Source organism: Ochotona princeps, chromosome 5, assembly GCF_030435755.1.
Source record: "Ochotona princeps isolate mOchPri1 chromosome 5, mOchPri1.hap1, whole genome shotgun sequence".
In the NCBI taxonomy this organism is placed as follows: Eukaryota; Metazoa; Chordata; class Mammalia; order Lagomorpha; family Ochotonidae; genus Ochotona; species Ochotona princeps.
In genome coordinates this window covers 60,818,481-60,838,437 of record NC_080836.1, presented here as the reverse complement: position 1 = coordinate 60,838,437, position 19,957 = coordinate 60,818,481, and the positions used below count along the sequence as shown (strand labels likewise).

The following is a 19,957-nucleotide window of genomic DNA, read 5'->3' as shown; positions in this document are numbered from 1 at the left end:
ATTTTTATTTTGGAAATAACTAAATCTAACTAGAGAGGTGCATATATATGCATAGGATACCAATATGTTAATTGTAGTCCCCACTGGGTATTTGAATTAATAACCTTGTGTATTTTATAACTATCAATATTACTTTGTTCTTTATGTTCATCGAAGCATGCATTCCTTTTACAATAAGAGGATATAAGCTTGTGCATACACACTTATTTTCATACATATATGTACGTGTGTGTGCATATATATAGTGCAAAAAAACTTCTATAAAAATTCAACCATGTATGAAGTTGATATTTCATATGGTAAGAGACCAAATGATCAAACAACTAGAAGGAAACTATGCAATCATGGTTTATTCTAATGTGATCTCACTTATAAAAACTTAAGTTATAAAAATATTTAATAAATTTTAACTCATATAGGGGAAGGGAAATTGGTTTAGGATAGTAATCAGTTCTTTTATGACAATGAACAAAGTAACTGGCTCACTATCAAGTAGCTGTATGTCAAACTGAATAATTCTATCAATGTAAAATCTGGTCATAACAAGTAACTTCACTGTCAGATATGCAATAGTACATATGTTATATTTCATGGATTATTAAAATGGTAGTAAGATTCTTAATATTATGCTTTTGTCTCAAAAGTGTTCAAATTTCATTCAGAACATATAACCTAATATTGTAGGAACAAAACAAACTTCAAACATTCAACTTTGTACTTCTCCTACTGTCAAAGTGTAATATACACTAAACTAGCATGCTTTTCAGGTAAATATGAGGACTGAATCCATTGCATAATTTAATCAAAAAAGTGTTTACTCTGTTCTTGAGTTGTGGTAACATAAGAAGTATATCATGGAACAAAGCTCAAAAACACCGAATTCTTTATTTTTGAGATTGAAGAGTAAAAATTAAATGACTTTCAAGCCAAAGTGATTCAGAAAGAAACATTTTTTCATTAGATCCCCTGATTTTAGCACATTTATACTTCCCTTTATAGGTTGTTTCAAAATCCAGGAGAGAGGTTACTCTTTCCTGCCTTCCAAGCACCTCACATAAACACATACACGTAGGCCAGCTCTGTAGCATATTGGGTAAAGCCACTGCCTGCAGCACTGGTATCCCATATGGACACCAATTTGAGTCCCAGAAGCTCCACTTCTGATCCAGCACTCTTCTAATGTGCCTGGAAAGCAGAAGAGGATGTCCGAGGGTTTGGGTCCCTGCACTCATGGACAATAGGAGGAAATTCCTGGGCTTCAGCTTGGCTCAACCCTGGCCATGGTGGCCATTCAGGGAGCAAACCAGCAAATGGGAGATCTCTTTCTTTCTCTCTCTTTCTGTAACTCTTATTTTAAAATAAATCTTAAAACTTTTTATAAATAAAGAAATAATGAGAAGCTTGGGAAACTGTTAGCCAATTGGAGCCTATAGAAACCTAGTAAGTAAATGGGGAATCCCACAGGGGATCCTATTGCGAAACAGCAGCAATCAGGGCCTAAAGGAAGTCTGAACTAAGTATTAAGTTAGTTGTAATATACCAATATTTATCATTAATTATCATACTATAATATTTTATTAACCAGTATAATATGTCAGTGACAGAGAGATTATGGGTAATGAATAAAATATATTGGACTTAGTGTGTTCTTTTTTCCAACTTTTTTTTTAAAGAGATTTTTTGTTAATTCATTTTGAAAAGCAGAATTACAGAGAGAAACAAAGCGAGATTTTTCACCTGCTGGTTCACTGTATAAATGGCCACGACGGCAAGGGATGGACCAGGCTGACGCCAGAAACCAGGAGCTTCATCTGGGTCTCTCATAACAGAGAGAGGGGCTGAAGGAAACAGACCATCTTCCACTGCTTTCCTAGGCAAATTTGCAGGAAATAGGAATGGAAGTGGAGCAGCCAGAAGTTGAACCAACATCCTTATGGGACGCCAGTGTTGCAGGCAGCATGACCACTATTCTACCATACCAGCTCCTCAATGTATTCTATGCTCAACTTTTCTGTAATCTGAAACTCTCTCTAAAAAAAGTCTATTTTTAATTTTTTTAAAGATTTATTTATTTTTATTGGAAAGTCAGATCTACAGAGAGGAAGATCTTCTGTCCAATGGTTTACTTCCCAAGTGAGCGCAATGGCTGGAGCTGAGCCAATCCGAAGCCAGGAGCCAGGAGCTCTTCCGGGTCTCCCACACAGGTGCAGTATCCCAATGCTTTGGGCCGACCTCGACTGCTTTCCCAGGCCACAAGCAGGGAGCTGGATGGGAAGCGGGGCCGCCTGGATTAGAACCGGTGCCCATATGGGATCTCGGCACGTGCAAGGTGACAACTTTAACCATTACGCTATCATGCCGGGCCTGTCTATTTTTAATTTTTGGAAACGTTTTTGAAAGGCAGAGAGAGAGAGAGCTGCAATCAATTGATTCATTCTCCAAATGCCTTCAAGGACCATGATTAAGTTGAGGCTGAGGCCAGAAATCCAGAATGCAATGTGTATTTCCCATGTGGGTGGAATGAATCCAATTACTTGAACAATTTCCCATTGTTTGCCAGGGTATGCATTGGCAGGAAGCTGGTGTCAGAATCTTAACTGCAAGAACAGTTGTCAATTCCAAGTCTATTAACATTGTAAACAAGCAAAAAGAGAATGCTGAATACAAACAAAAATCACCCCAACAGTGTTTTGTGATTATTATTATGATTCTTTGTATACTTTGAAGAACAACAGAAGTTCATTATAGCATGGTGATGGGGAGGCATTTGGTTAAGAGGACACTTGGGGTACCTGCATTTGTGTTGGAATGACTGGGTTCATTTTCCATTGCATTCTCTGGAGAATGAACGTGTGGGTGGCAACAGACAACCATTCAAGTAATATGTCCCTTCTGTGCATGTGGAAGAGAGAGCTGGGACTGAGTTCCCAGTTGTGGGTTTCATCTTGGACTAACCCTGTTTGTGGCAGACATTTAGAGAGTGAACTAGTGGATGTGCAATCTCTCTCTCTCTCTCTCTCCTTCTCCTTTCTCCCTCCCACTTAAGGCAAATATGACAATTATTGTTTAAAAATAAAGTAACTGACATAGTGGGAAAGAAGGCCATAAATATAGCATTTTAGGAAATGCTATATATAGCCAATTAAAATGACAGAGGAAAGAGTAGGAATAAACTTACTAAAAAAAAATAAAAGGTTAAAATTTTGAAAACTGGTATGATCAGAGATGTGTTTAGAAAAAATGATTTTTGTACAAGTCTAATAATAATAAGAGCCCTTCACTTTGATGTATTTACTGATTGACAGTGAGGAGAGATGGGACAAAATAAAAAGAAAATATGATTGTGTCTGATGGTATGTATTCCCAACATGTTGCTTCTGTGATGTTGTCCTTCTTTTCCTGAAGTGCCTTTCTTTAAATAGAATACTACTCAGAGTTTTGTGCAAATGACATCCCCTGCAGAAAATCTATCCCAACTATACCTCCCCATCCTCAACTAAAAGTCACCCCACCCCACCCTACTCCCTACCATACATATACCACGGCTCCCATCTCTATATTTGTAAAGTCTCATATTATGTATGATTCCATCCCCTGCAATGTGACCATTAGTGACTATCTCCCAAGATGACCTGTTAAGAAATGGATTAGCCTTGATGTTTGATTATTTTATAGCTTTTATAGTTTTTTATACACAATAACAACTATTCGCATGGTTATTATAATGCCAGTATTTCATGAAACAAATCCATCTGCTTGTTGATTACTTATATGCCACAATGTAGTAGTATGGCATGTATTTGCTCATAATAAATGCTAAATAAAGATATATTTTTGAAAGATTTCAGAAAATTTTTTACTGGAAAGTCAGATATACAGAGAGGAGGAGAGACAGAGGGGCAGATCTTCCATCTGCTGATTCACTCCCCAAGTGGCAGCAATGGCCAGAGCTGAGTTTATCCGAAGCCAGAAGCCAGGAACTTCTTCAGAGTCTCCCACATGGTTACAGGGTCCCAAGTCTTAGGACATGAACTGGCTCCCATAGGGGACCCCGGTGCGTGCAAAGTGAGGACTTTAGCCACTAGGTTACCATGCTGGCCCATCTTACTTCTATTTTAAAGCCACTTTTATAAGCCCAAGATAACAATACCGTTCTCAAATTCTCATAAATATTGTCTTGTTGGTTCAAATGGGAATTTAAGAAGAAAAGTGAGAAAGTGTAATTTGCTCTGCTTTTTTTGTGGAAGATTTCTGGATCAAATCTTATGTTTGTGTGTGTGTATAAGAAATTTTAAACAAGTGTTTTTAATATGTTCTTTTATACAAATCTCCATACAGAAACTTTAAAAATAAAAATAAATTATTTATTTGGTATATTAGCCACAGCCAAGTACTTGCCCATATTTAGAAAGCTTTGGTAAAGAGACATTGGATTTCTTAGAATAAATTCCAAAGATACGAAGTTATGATAAGATTAGATAACAGAGGATCACTTGAGTCTTTTTCTCTTTTTTAGGCAGTTATTTTGAAATGTGAGGCAAAAAATCAGTTAAGAGGAAATTGGAGCAATTCCAAGGCAAATAGTGTTGGAAGTTCATGCTTGGAAGACTTCTTTGCCCAAAAAGCCATAGCAATGACAGATGAAACATAAAGAGAGATGGCTGAAAAGATAGAGCCACAGTCAAAATTCAGTAAGGCAACTCTGTGGACCACTGTCATCAAAAGCCAAAATGTTCTGCGTAGGGAAGCAGTCCTGGGCCTGAGAATCGTTATTCAGAAGCAGACAGAGGCAACCTAGCAGAGGGACTGACTTCCATGAAAAGGAAGGAATAGAAGTCAGACTTACTGTCTGGCACCAGCAGCAGGACTCTCATCAATGCTAAAGGCATGGTTCCCTAAAGGAAGGAGCCAGGAGAAAGCAGGTGATGTGGGAGCAAGCAGCCTGAGATAGAAGACTGACTCTGTTTACTGTCACCATAGGAGAGGAATCTTTGAGATCTAAATTGAGACCTCACTGTAGCATCAAAGACTCCAGGGTTGAATGAAGACAATTTTAAGAACAACACAAAGGAAAGGTTAGCACAAAAGGGGAAAGTAGTCAATTATCAAGAATTGAAAATTGAATTTTGAAACTACCAGGAGAAAAGCAAAATTAGGAGTACTGCCCAAATAGTAAGTAGATGATAACTTTCCTGCAGATGAAGTGAAAACTTAAGAGAAATTTGAAAATGTCTTCACAATCCATGTATTTGAGAGTCACAAAGGCACAAGGAAGAAAATATGTACATTTTTTAAAGATGGGAAATATTGATACAAAAATAGATAGAGGTGAAATAAAAACAGATATATACAAAAAGGATCAGTCAGACATTAAAAAAAAGTGTAATCGTGTAAATAAAAACCTCAAGCTGAAAAACCCTAGCCTGAGCTAAGGATAGCTAAAAACCTCGAGACACAGATATAGGTATAGATAAATCTCACTATCCATATCATACTGTATTTATTTCATTCTGTAGTGATTTGGATGTGATTTGTACCCCAGAGGTCCACATGAAAGGATTTCCTAAGAGACTGAGTTTGTTCTCCCAAGGTTGGATCAGGAGGTCAGCACTGTGGCATTGCGAGTAAGGTCAGATGCTGAAATGCCAGCATCCCGCATGAACACTGGTTTGAAGTCTGGATTACTGCACTTCCTACAGAGTTCCCTGCTGCTGGCTTGGGTGTTTGGCATCACCTGTGTGGGAGATCCAGAAGAAGCTCCCAGTTGCTGGCTTCTGCCTGGTCTGGCCTGTGCCATTACAGCCATCTGGGAAGTAAGGCAATGAATGAAAGATTGGCTTGCTTGCTTGCTTGCTTGCTCGGTCTCTCTTCCTCTGTAACTTTGACCTTTAAATGCATAAATAAATCTTTAAAAAAAGATTGGATAGGTTTGTTCTCATGGGACTAGCTTAAGGTTCTCAGGATTAAAATAGTTACCAAAACTGTGGGTTGTTGTAAAGCAGACCAATCTGCCCACTGTCTTCTCTCTGAAACAGTGCATTCTTTCCTGAGAGCCTTGCTCCCTCCTACTGCTCCACCACATATTGATCTGCAATGAGATGCTCACCAGAAGCTGAGAAGATGCTAATATAATGATCAGGTGGGCTTCAGAGTATGAGCCAATATAGACTTTCTTCATTACAATTTGCCCAGGCTTAGCTATTGTTTTAAATTTTTATTCAACAGGCAGAGTTACAGAGAAGAGACAATCACTGATTCACTCCCCAAATGCCCACAGCAGTTGGAACTGAGCCAATCTGAAATGAGGATCCAGAAGCTTCTTTAGGGTTTCCCTTCTGTGCGCAGGGACCCAAAGACATGAACCATTCTCCACTGCTTCCCAGGCCACAGACAGGGAGCTGGATGGGAAGTGGAGCAGTCAGGACATGATCCAGCAGTGCTCATATGGCATGCAGACTTAACTTACCGCCAGGTCCAAGGATTATAAAAAGTTTTCAAGTAAGAGTAGGGAAAAGAAATCAGAAACAGAGTAATCACTAAACTGACAGATTTCAACACCAAAGTTATCAGTAATTGCATTAAATAAATAAGTTTTAAAAGCATTCATTAAAAGACAGATGCACATTTTTAACTACTAAGCTAAATGTCTGCCCTTAAAGCAAATCCCTAGCTTCACTGAATTTCACTTCCTGGGTGGAAGTGGCAGTGACACCCTGCCATAAAGGCAGTGGTCTCACCTTATCCACACTAGAGTGAAATAGACCAGCAGGTGAGAATCAAAGGGGAAGGAAATGTGACCAGTCATGAACTGATTAGGTAGAATTCACTAAAGCAGAATCAAGTTTTACAAAGCTGCTGCTACCATATGAGTGTGATGATAAAACACACAAAATAAGCCAAGTAGTTTTTTTTCACTTGTCAAAGCATTCCCTTTGCCTGAGTTGATGCCGCCACATATGCTTGCCTTACCGGCAGGAAGGAAACTGGGGTTCCCAATATCCTTTTCTTTCCATGGCAGAGATTTTTGATTTTGTTTCCATTTCACTTATGTTTTTTCTGATCATTTCACTGATACTTCTTGTACCTCACCATGTATGTGATTCTATCTCCTGAAAACAGATCCTGGAGAGATGAGGTTAATTTCTTGAACTAATCGCACCATAAAGGAAAAGAGAAAAGCTAAAGTCTGTATTTATATTGCCAACATCCTTTTGTTAGGTGCAGTGTCACACTGTGGTACAGTGATCTGGTGTCCAGCTGAGGATGGCATTTGAGCAGGCAGACCTGAGTCCTGCTGAGAGTTAACAATGAGCAGAGGTTTGCAGGATGAAGAGTGGGCAAGAGCCGAAGGAATTTTATATTCACATGTCCACATTGAGACTAAGCAGGTGCAGGGGAGTACTATGAGGTAATTCAGTCCTCAGAACCAGAATTAGAATTTCAGAGTACAGTGCAAACCTAAGTACAGTGGTGTAAATGGATGGCAGGGATCAAGTTTCATGAAGTCAGGTTAACCGGAGCCTTCTCAGCCAGTGAGAGTTTATACTGCGAGAGAAGAGGTACCCAAAGACCGAGCACACACAGCACTAGGAAAATAGACAGAAAAAAAACACATAAAAATTGTGAGATTAGAGTTTGTTAAAAAGATTTATTTATTTTTATTGCAAAATCAGAGAGATATATATGTAGAGAGAGAGACAGAGACAGAGAGAAATATCTTCCGTCCGATGATTCACTCTCCAAGTGACTGCAAGGGATGGTGCTGTGCTGATCCAAAGTGAGGAGCCAGCAACCTCCTCTAGGCAGGAACCCAAGGCTTTGAGCTGTCCTCCACTGCTTTCCCAGGCCACAAGCAGGCAGCTGGATGGGAGGCGGGACTGCAGGGATTAGAACTCGCACCCATATGGGATCCCAGTGCATTCAAGGTGAGGACTCTAGGTCATGGCGCCAGGCCGGAGATTATAGTTTTATGGGCCATTTAACCGCAGACCAACCAATGCTTTCACTCATCAAAACCAGAAAAAGAAAAAATGCACTATAAAAGACACAAAAGACCTCAAGAAGCAAAGACAGCCACAGAGATCAGAGAGATTTCAGTGACTGACTAAAGATTCTTAAGTGGTCGCTGGAAGAGGGCCTCTACAAAGGAACAAAGGATCCAGAGGCGATTTTGAAGTAAATGATGCTATTGTGGCACCTAGGAATTAGTAAAAAAAAAAATAAGAAAACAAAAATTTTTTGAATGAATGAAAATAAAACAAAACTATCAAACCCCCTGAGATGCAGCAAAAACAGCATTGAAAGGGCTACTGATCTTATATTTTATATGAAGATGGCCTGACACCAGATTTTGTCAACTGTGTGAGATTAGAAAAGAGAAGAACTGAGGGGCTTCAAAGACTGCAGAGCATTAGTTTGTAGATCAAGAGCAGATACAAAATATAAGCAAACTGAGTCATGTTAAAGTGAAATAGATTGTCTGGTGCGATAGCCTAGTGGCTGGATCTTCACCTTCCTGCACCAGGATCCCATAAGGGCTCCCATTCCTATCCCAGCTGTTCCAGTTCCCATCCAGCTCTCTTCTTGTGGCCTGGAAAAGCAGCCCAAAGCTTTGGAACCTGGCACCCATGTGGTCGACCCAGAAGTTCCTGGCTCCTGGCTTCAGATCAGCTCAGCTCTGGCCTTGTCAACCTTTTGGGGAGTGAACCAGCAGACAGATATTTCTGTTTGTGTCTCCTCTCTATAAATCTGTCTTCAATAAAAAATGAATAAATCTTTAAAAAAAAAGCCTGAATTCCAGACTCATCCTAATACAATTTATGATTGGATTAAGTGGCCAGCATTCTACTTTTTATGCCTAAAATTACACATAAACTTTTTTAAAGATTTATTTTTATTTTTATTTTTATATTTTTATATTTATTACAAAATTGGATATACAGAGAGGAGGAGAGGAATCATCCATTCGATGATTCACTCCCCAAGTGAGCACAACGATTGGTGTTGTGCCAATCTGGAGCCAGGAGCCAGGAGCCAGGAACTTCCTCCAGGTCTGCAACGCAGATGCAGGGTCCCAAGGCTCTGGGCCATGCTGTATTGCTTTCCCAGGCCACAAGCAGGCAGCTGGATGGGAAGTGGAGCTGCTGGGACTAGAGCTGGCGCCCCTATGGGATCCCAGGGCGTTCAAGGTGATGACTGTAGCCACTAGGCCATAATGCCGGCTCCGCGCATAAACTTTTTAAAGGTTTTAAAAAATACTTAAATGTTTGAGGACCTCTAAATTGTCTTAATCACAAATGTCTAACATTCAATAAAAATTACTAGGCAAGAAATGATAAGATGCGTAACTAAAAATAACTAAGCTGACTCACGAGGGATTCAGGTATTGAATTTAGCAGTCCAAGAATATGATTAATATGTTGACAAGAATAGAAAAAAACAAAATAGATTAAAAGACAAATAATATGAACAGAATACTACAATCCACGAAAAGACACACCTTGATGAACTTCAAGAAATATGAATTTAAAAACTCCATGGATTATCTTAAAGGCACATTGCACACAATTCAAGACGATAAAGCTGTAAACCTAGAAGGGCCCGTAAAGTTATTAAAGTGAAGCACACAAAATTAAGAGGAAATTAAGAAAGCAAAAACAAGAGACATTTAAGATGAAACGGAAAGGTGTAAGCTAAGAGAAATGGATTTCTAAAAAGAAAGGCAAGAAAGAATTACAGCTAAGATTTAAGAGCAAATTAACAAAACAAACACTTGACTAATTCTAGGCAGAATGAAAGAGCAAAAGGAGAAAATTACCATTTTAAAATGAAAGAGAATTACATATAAACATATGTTAGCAAAACTTCTCCAGGTCAGTGACAAAAGAGAAACTTAAAAACAATCAATTGAAATGTAAAAAAGTAACAGCAAAACTGAGCAAAACAGAAAGCAACAGGGTAGCATTAAAGTACTGGAAGATAGTATTTGTAATTCAGAATCCTATAGTCAGTAAAAATAACCTTCTGAAATGAAGGTAAAATATTAAATCATGTAAAAATAAATTTCTTTCATCTCATCAAAATTGAATTTTTAACTCTCCTTGTCCAGTTTCTCAATTAAAAATGTTGCCTATCTTTTCATCAGCATGTCTTAATTTGACATTCCTACAAGGGCTACAAATTATGTTGACTAGCTGCTCAAGGTTTTTCTTCTTTCTCAAGAGCTAAGAGAAAGTTTATTTCCTGGCAGTGGACTAGGTGTAGACAAAGGTGGAAGCTAATCTTTCCTTGCATTTGGACCACAGGGCATTTTAGAAATACCATGTAATGCTCATTTTCCTTTGAATATGATAGTAGCAATAAAACCACTGAAATATTTCTGATAAGAAAAGTTAATGTGACTTCATTTCCATAGAACTGTTAAGAATGTTCTGCATGTCATTCACATTTATATTCTACATCTATAATAAATGAGGTTACTGACATTGGCTGCAAACTAGGATGCCATCATATACATCTGCGTTTCTACTGATTCTTTTTTTTTAAGTATTTGAAATCTTAAATATTTTATTTCATTTTTGCATTTTTTTCTTCTTTTTGAAAAAATTATATTTTAGGATACAGGTCATAGGCTCTGGGATTGTCCCCTTACCCTTTTCCCCAAATCCCTCCCTCTCCACTGACTTCCCTGTATTATTACAATAGTATCATCTTTCAACAGCAATTATAAGTCCATCATTGTGTTATTTAATATATCCTGACATTGTATGTATGGACAATGCCAGAGAGTCCAGCATCCTATTGTCAAGATATACTTAAGTTCCATTGGGAGTCCATCTTTAATTTGGAAGTAGACCCCAGTACAACTGTATTAGGGGAAAAAAATCAGTTCTGTTCTGCTAAGCAGCAGCAGCAGAGAACAAGCCATTTTCTATTCCACCTTTTCAGAGATTTAGTTACAAGGATGTTGCTGCTACCTGTAAAAGTCCCAGAGAGAATTGACCATCTTATCTCTGAAAACAGTGAAATCTAAATGATCATGTTTCAGCAGAATCTTATTTCTGTATTTAACATATTTGAATTTCTGGAGACCTTTGAAACACAGTTTTTATCTGGATCGTCTACAGTTAAACAACATAAGGAGGAGATAATCAGAGGCAAATTTCTGCTGCTGGTTTTTGTTCTACTCATTCAAGAACAAGCCCTAACCCAGGAGGCTTCAGAACTGAATAGGAATAAATGAAATACAAATGAAAGAAATTACTGAACACAACTCAGTTTTTCATTTTGCATATAAAATTGTCATTTTTTTTATTGTTTCCGTATTCTAGCATTAGAATCAGTCCATTTCAAACAGCAGAAAAATTTATCATAGATTTCTATATGGTTGAGGACTGGAATTCTCAGCATTTCTTCTAAGTTGTATCAAATGTAATAAAACTGCAAAATCTCTGGACACAATTATGATGCAGATTCTTCTTGACTGCTCAGACTCTCCCAATTGAGCATGAGATATGAACACTTTTACTAACAATCTGCTGGGTTCTCTTGGGGGCCTTTCATTGGGAGCTTCAAGATGGGCTGCCAGGCAATGGTTTCAACCATGTTGTACTCTGCACACTTAGATTTAGTTAAACTGGAGCCCAACTGAAACCACCAGAGCAATGAATTTATATGCACTGGAAAGGAGGATGTGAGGAAATCATGAAAAGGGAAAAATATTTTTGCCTTAACATGCCTGGATTGTCTCAGCTGTAGTATTTGCTCAGTATTACTTACAGCTTTCCATTTTTAATTGATTAAATAGGAATATAACTGAATTGTCCAGTGCCTTTTTTTTGTTTTGTTTTTTGTTTTTCTTTTACTTTTTATTATTGTCATTTTATGATACAGTTCCATAGATCGTGAAATTTCCCTTATCCCCTCCCCAGTTTCCTCCCCGCTCACTGAGTTCCCTTATTTAATTACTATAGTATAGTTCTTCATATGCAATCATATGTCCATCATTGTGGACATAGACAATGGCAGAGGGACCAGTATCCCATTGTCAAGATTGGGAATCCATCTTTGTCTGAAAGTAGAGATGCATACTGCATTGTATCCTCACATCTGGATATGATAGTCTACATTACACAGTTACTGTGCATCCCCTTAAATGAAAAGCCACAAAACAAAATCATATCTCACCAAAAAGATCAACAGAAACTATATCTCATGGATTTTTATTTTTTTGTTAGTTTCATCTCTTCAAAACACTTTCTTCTGATTAAATTCTCCAGTGACTCATAGATCATTCAGTAGCATCATTTTCTTCAAGAAGGTCCTTGACTTTTTCATTTCTTCAGCAACACATTAGTCGTTTAGAAGCATGTCATGTAACTTCATGGCATTGTAAGTTTCTATTTTTCTTCCAATGCCTTTTTAACTCCCAGTCCATTCCCCAATGAATCATTTTAGGGGCAGTCATGTACAAGAAATTATCTGTTAAATTGTAAAGGTAGGAACAAACCAGTGACTTGGCTCAGCTGATCAATCCTCCATCTTTAGGCACTGACATCCTGTATGGGCACCATTTCATGTTCTAGCTGCTTCAGTTGCTGTCCAGCTCCCTGCTCATGGCCTGGCAAATCAGCAGAGGATGGCTCAAAAGCCTGGGACCCTGCACCTGCATGGGAGAGGCAGAGGAATCTCCTGACTTCAGATTAGCTCAGCTCCAGCACTGGGGCCATTTAGGGAACGGACCAGAAGATGGAGGATCTTTCTCTCTGTCTCTCAGTTTTCTTCTCTCCGTAAATCTGCCTTCCTAATAAAATATAAACAAGTCTTTTTAAAAGATTGTGAAGGAGATGACAAGGCACGAGACACATGAGTTAAGAAATATTCTGTGAACCAGTAATCATTTTTGCTTGAGGTTAGAAATCTTCCAAACTACCTTTTGTTTATATTTCATAATTTCTGTTGGCACTTCCAAGCACAGTAAAAGAACCAAAATAAAATAAAAACATCAAAGATCGTATGAAACCTCAAAATCTGTTTTCTATTAATATTCTCAATTCTTGTGAACCTACTTCTGTTTTAAGCATATTTTATCCTATCACATAGTCATTGTATACAGGAGCCAAGGAACTATTGCACACTCTTATCAAATGTGACTTATAATCATTGCCACTTATTTTCTGCCTTTTGGAATTCAAATGTTCAACATTTGCTTCAGGAAAATAAGTTTATTCATAAAATGAATTGATTTTCTTTTGGATTGAAATCCAAACAGCCATACGTCTTCCAAACATACACACTTCTAGTTTCTAAAAACAATCTGTCTGATTTCCAAAAAATTACCCTGAACTGATTATAAAACATCCTTTTCATATTAATTTTATAGATGAATTTTAAAATGTTTAACAGATGTCTCAGATTAGTTCTGTTGAAGTAATTATTTACAAGGTGATCATTAATTATTAATGTTAACTAAATAATAAATTGATAATCTAGTTAGCATTTAATATTTTCTGATTAGTATCTTTTATATCATTTTGACCTCTGATTTCCTTTAAGCAGGTAGGACTTGAATAATATAGGCTTTAGTTATTTTAAAGTCCTAAAATCTCATTTGTCTATTACCTAAGAGATCTCAAAACTATCCTCAGCAAATTTCCAGGTGAACTCCTAGTTTCCTAACAAGTAAAAGGAAAAGAAATGATTCAGGTGAGCTTGAAAAAATGTTATTCAGAGATTAGCAGATTGAATAGTAATGCCCCATAGATGAGGCAGTCAGGATTGTAATTAGAATAGCTCCTTACCTGTCCTCCATCTCTTTCTCCTTCCAGAGTGCTTACTGTTTCATGCTAGTTACTGTTCAGTGACTAATTAATTATTCTGTGGTTTGTGTTAATCAACCAGAATAAGCACAATGGTTTCTCATTTTAGAAAAGATAGAGTAAAATTAAGGCCCTCTCCAGAGTTTTCTTTACATACAATGAATTTAATTATTTGTCATAACTGCCCAAGGTTACAGCTTTGTTAAATACATTTTAATATGAATTATTAGCTAATAATTTTATGACTAATTTGGGGGCATTCATTTGAAAATATTATATATATATAAACATACATACCATGTATTTGACAGGAATGGATATATTAATATAACATTATTTGAAATTCATGGCAAGGATCATAAAGTGATGAAGTTTAAGTATTATTATATTAAGAATGTAATTCAGTTAGTGTAACATTGATAGCTCTTCCTATACCAATAGTATGGCATCTAAATGTTTCTTTTACTTTATATATATAGCGTATGTATTGAACAGTCTGTTAAGGAACTGTGGTCCAATTCTGCTAGATTTTGAATTCCCCTAAAAAAGAGACAATTCAAGAAGCAATGACATTGTATAGGGTGATAATAAGGAGTGTAACATGGGAAACACAAAGTGTGGTGGTAATTTCCACAGACAACAAAGATATTTAACTTATCATTGGCAAAGAGAGAAAGGTTTTTCGGATAAAGAAATATATTTGTGATTGACTCTCAGGTGGCCAGCAAAAAGGGGTTGGAATGGAAGTGTTAATAGGGAAGGATGTTGGGTGAGGTGAAATGGGTTCTGCAAAGAAATTTTAAACACAAGAGAAAGTTTATAGGAATGTCTATGAAATGTGGGGAACGTAGTATTGTTCTTCTAGGAAAAGGAAAATTTGAAACATAGCTTGAGAAGGGTAAATTCAGAAAGAACAGTTCAAAAACTCTAAGAACAAAATATTTAGAATTTTAAAACTATATTAGATGTTTAATTTTTTTTTTTTTGAAGTAAAGGCTTTGAAGCAAGGGTGCTCAGATATCTCTTTGAGAAAGTAATCCTGGCAGCTACATGAAGAATGTAAAGTGAACTCTTACATAAAGGTAGCTCATCCAGGAAGGGATTGCAACTACTCCAGTGGTGGAAGGTAATGGTTTGTTTCAGATTAGAAAGATGTTTAAGAGAAAGAATGGATTGAACTTGAACACTAACTGGATGTGGGGTTGGGTGGGGAGCAGATGATAAACTTAGAAAGGGATACAAACTTGCACTTAATTCTAGCTTAGACTTAAAATACTCATGAGATTACTAATTTTGAGTTACTTGTTCATTATTCAAATGGAGTGAACAATCTCTCAAGAGTGAAAACAGAGCTGAAGATATAGAATAGCAAGTTGTCAACTACAACATAGCTAATGAAGCAATTAGAAAAGGTGGGAAGTCCCAGGAAGAGTGGAGAGCTCGACAAAACGGGAGTGTATGTAGCAACCAGGAATGATAGCAACAACTAAAGGTAGGCTGCAGCAGGAGAGTATGTAAGGAAACAAAAGAGAGGCGAAGGAATGGGTAGAAAAACTTCATTGGTTTTGGCCATTTCTCAAGAGTAGCTATGAACTGGTCCTGAGTCAGCCACTTCACATGTGTATCAGAAACACATACGCAGACCGCTCACATACAGTTTGCTCTCTGAATATTTAGCTATATCAGACCACAACTGGGCTTACAGCATATGAAGAAATATGTACTGAGTAGATCTTATTTTTCATGTTCTGTGCTTGATTTCAACATAAATGTCATTGTAGCAATTAAATCAGATATTCTTTAGCTTGTTTTTTTTTAAATGTTTTTAAAATGTACTTTAAGAGGTTTTTCACGTAACTTTGAGTAGGTTTGGCAGAAAGTTAGGGATATCATAAGACTCTTTGGAAATCAGTTCTTGGGAAATAAAATGTTAGTGGTTTAAGAAAATAATTCAGGAGCAGATGTATCAAATTTACTTCCACACACATGGATCTTAATATGAAGTGGTTGACCAAATACATTTTTCCCTCATCTAAATATAACACTGTGAATAATGAATTGAAAAAAAATGCTGAATTGTATCTTTCTTTCCAGAAATTTGGGCATTATTCTCTAATGGTCAAGTTGCAAAATAATTCTTTGATCCTTTATTGTTTGAGGTTTCATATTTATTTTAAGGTTAATGAGAAAGTTGTAAAGTAGACATTTTTATTTAAGCTTTCCTAAAGATTTTGTGTTAGAGCAGAGGTTTCCAGTGCCCTGTACCATGTGCCATGAGCCCACCCCTGATGTCACAGCTGAGCAAAATGTTCCAGGAATGCTCAGCTTCACATCTACCTGATTGAACCTAATAAAATAAATACAGACAGTTATGATCAAAATATCTAGACAGATTTTTATTGGGTAGGCAATGGTGAAGAACAACTCTTGACCCAGTTGATCTATGTATGATTATTCTGAAATACTCATTACGATTACTTACCCAAAATGGCATCATTGGGGACAGTTTTTAATAGCAGAGCTTTATATTAAGATCTTATCTAATGTTTATGATAGGTATTCTTTTTCTAGATTATAGAACACCTTAGATTCAAAGTATACATTTCACATTTCATAATTTTATCCTTTGGGCTCTTTTTGTTTATATTTAAGGCAAGGTCATTGTGTCTTAACAAAGCAATTGAGAATGCTTTTTCAAAGGACATAATAGCTATACAGGTGTCATGATGTTTTATTTTCAAGCTGCTCTCGGTCCTAATATTTAGCTTTTCAAATATAATTCTTTCAAATCCATAGCACTCTTTGATCTATTTATTGTTACTTACTCCTTCTTTCATCTTTGTATTGTTTCTATAAAATGAATGTCAAGATTCTATTTTCACTAAAACATGATGACATAATACAATAGGATAAAAATCCAGGCTCTAGTGAGTTTGCCTTGAAATGTAACTTGTAAATGGAAGCACTAACAAATGGATCATTTGATATTTACATATGAATAGATACATAGCAATAATCTTATATATCTATTCAAAGAGAATCTTATTAAAGGAATACTTTAGCAATACACATTATGACTTTCTGCCAGATACTCCATCAGGTAGTATTTTGGAATAATTATTGCATTATTATTGCATTATCTTTTATCCCAATTACTTTAAAATTTTAAACCTCTGAGAGGGAAATGCATAGAGATGTCTTAAGCATTTTAGTTGATTATTTCAACTATGACTACACAAAAATCTATGTTTATACAAATAAGTAGAATCAAATTTGAGTATGCCTATGTCCCAATTTCACTTTAAAACATGATCGTGAATTTTAGATATATGAATAGAAATAAGCCTTAAATAAACACTGTTGACTATACTCTTGTAATAATATGGGAGCAGTCAATTGTGGGGAGGAAATTTGGGGAGATGGTAAGGAAAATCCCAGAACTTATAGAATTGTATCATAAAATTAAAAATAAAGTGGAAGAATAAAATAAATAAATAATAGCTATAATAATTTAGCAATAATTTTAATAATACTTTGTAGCACAACTATGAAAAGCCTTTACAATTTGTTATCCTATTTAATTTTTTTCAGCAGCACTAGTGGATGATGATTGTCCTCAATTTAAAGTGACAGGGGTGGGTCAAATAGTTAATGATCAAATCCTTAAGAGAAAGGTTTTCTAGCTATACTTGAAGAGACCATAGCAAAGGAGGAATCCTCTTGGGCTACCAAATATATTTAAACCAAATTTAGACAGTTCCTGCTTTTAATGCTATTTCTTGAAAATACTGTTTAAAGAGTCTGTTTTCCAATTCCCTTCTCAGCCATACTCCTCACATGTAAATGAGCACATACACCAAAAAGGAAAATATGTTTAAAAACACAATGAAATGAGTGATTCTACGATGTGTCTCCATGGTAAAAGTTTGCCGAGTTGAATCACGAATAAGCTAAATTTTCCCCTTCTCGGGTATTTAGAATTGGCAGCAAGAATGTCAAAAAGTAAACTCTACACAGCAATAACAGCAAAAATTTACACATAATTCTTCACAGCAACTTTATATTACTAAGGCCTTGAAATGATTTCTAAAGTGTTTATAATTTGAAAAATTTGAGAAGTTGCCAAGAAAATAAAGTATGGCAAAAGTGTGAAAATATTTAATAAAATGTTAAGTAGACTTAGACATTTAAATTTAAAATTCATTTTTGTATAGTAACAACCATGTTGTCATCCACTCATTCATGCAGTAAATTTCTCTGTAAATCTGGCACTATGATCAATGGCTGGGATAAGAAGGAGCAACGTAACAGAGCAAGAGGCCAAGGACTGTTTAACAGATGTGGACACACCAACGTGTTGATACATATTCTCTTGTATAACGTATATGCAGCAGCGGTGAATTGCCAGATACTGGACTAAGTTCCATATATATACAGATTTCAAATCATAGAGTATCATTTCCTTTGAGACAAACCAAAACATATTACAATGTAGGATCTGGCATTTAGCCCAGTAGTTAAGATGATGTTTCAGATGCCCTTACTTCACGTCAGAGTGCCTGAGTCCTGGCTTCCTTTCTGATTCCAGCTTCCTGCCTGTTAACTCCCTGAGAGGCAAAAGGTGATGCTTCAAATAATTGGTTGCTCCCACCCTGTGGGAGAGGTTGGGTGGAGTTTCCAGCTCTTGATTTCAGAAGAAAACAGCCCTGCCTTTGCAGATATTTGAGAAGTGAGCCAGATGGGCAGTTTCTCTCTCTCTCTCTTTCCCCCTCCCTCAGTCCCTCTACACCCTCTCTCTTTCTCTCCTTCTCTCTCTCCCGATTTCCCGATGCACTCATATAAAATTAAATAAATGAATGAAATGTTTTAAAATAACTATATCTCTCCTCCATTTTGTACCTTAAATATTCATTCCATGAAGAAGTTTTCTTTGATCTCTTAACTAGGCTATATCAGACGGCATCTTTTAATCCTCCTTAATGGCCATTGAGTGTATCTTTACACAGGTTTATCATCTGTGTGCTAATTTATTTAACATTTGTCTCCAAGAGATGTATTCCCTAAGGAAAGAGATTTTATGTCTCTTCTTAGACATAACAGGCACTCAAAAAAATTTCAGTGAAAGAGCAAAGTAGTGTATTGGTGTGTGTTCACCTGTTCCAAAGAGAACCGAGGAAGATACATGATCTGAACTGGAGTTGAAACTGTGTGAATCCAAATCTAAGGCTTGGCAGAGGAGAAGGAGTTAGCCCTGAAAGAAAGGAAGGTCTTGAAGGAAGTGAGAATAGTATCTTGAAATCGTATATTTATAAAATAGTATGCCATGTCCTAGAAGCACTTCACAATAGTTACATTTAGTGCAAATGTAAGAATGAAAAGGTAGATAAGGTATATTGTTATAGGAAGCCATTAATGCCATACAAATATTTTTTCTGCACTTTGTGCAGTAATTTATGAAACAGTTTAAGTAGGGATTGATGTTGTCAGAGGAGTATTCAAGGAATATCATCTATTGGAGAAGGGAAGGACGTAACTGGAGCTGGCACAAGTCAGATGCCATTATTGTAAAAAGGATGGAGTTGACAGGACCCTGACTCAAGAAGTAGTGGTAGCTATAGGAATATAGAATTTAACTGAGAAATACTTGGGAAATAAAGCTAGCAGTAACTAGGAACTGTTAAAAAGTACGTGAAAAGGAGCAATTTTGAGAAAATGAGAATCTTAGTTATGAAAATGTATTCTTAGGTATGAAAGTTGGATATGCTGCTGGTACACTTGTTCACAAAATGTCCAGATCGTTTTTAAACATGGGTATTTACAGATCTGACAATCTTTGTGGCTCAAGACACAGATGTGGAAGTCATCAGCGTATGAATGACTTTTAATCAGTAAGACTAGAAAAATGAGAAGTCAAAACAGGCCAGAGTGACGAAGCTGGGTTGGGATAATGTTTATGTGGTAAGAAAATCAGGAGTAGGGCAAGAACTGGCAAGGGAAAGAGGACATGACAGAAATAAGGAAAAATCATAATTGTAAAATATCAAGAAGGATTAAGGACTCAAAATGACCAATGGGTTTGGAAATTAATGGCAAATTAAAAACACTTAAAACAATTGGAGTAGGGTAAATTTTGAAACAAA

The 19,957-nt window shown here is 36.5% G+C and overlaps 1 protein-coding gene across 3 annotated transcripts in view; it reads right to left on the bottom strand.

Annotated features, from left to right (window-relative positions):
• The window catches only part of PPP1R1C (protein phosphatase 1 regulatory inhibitor subunit 1C), a 118,954-nt gene that overhangs the window by 61,468 nt on the left and 37,529 nt on the right, over positions 1-19,957 (bottom strand). The window lies entirely within an intron of this gene.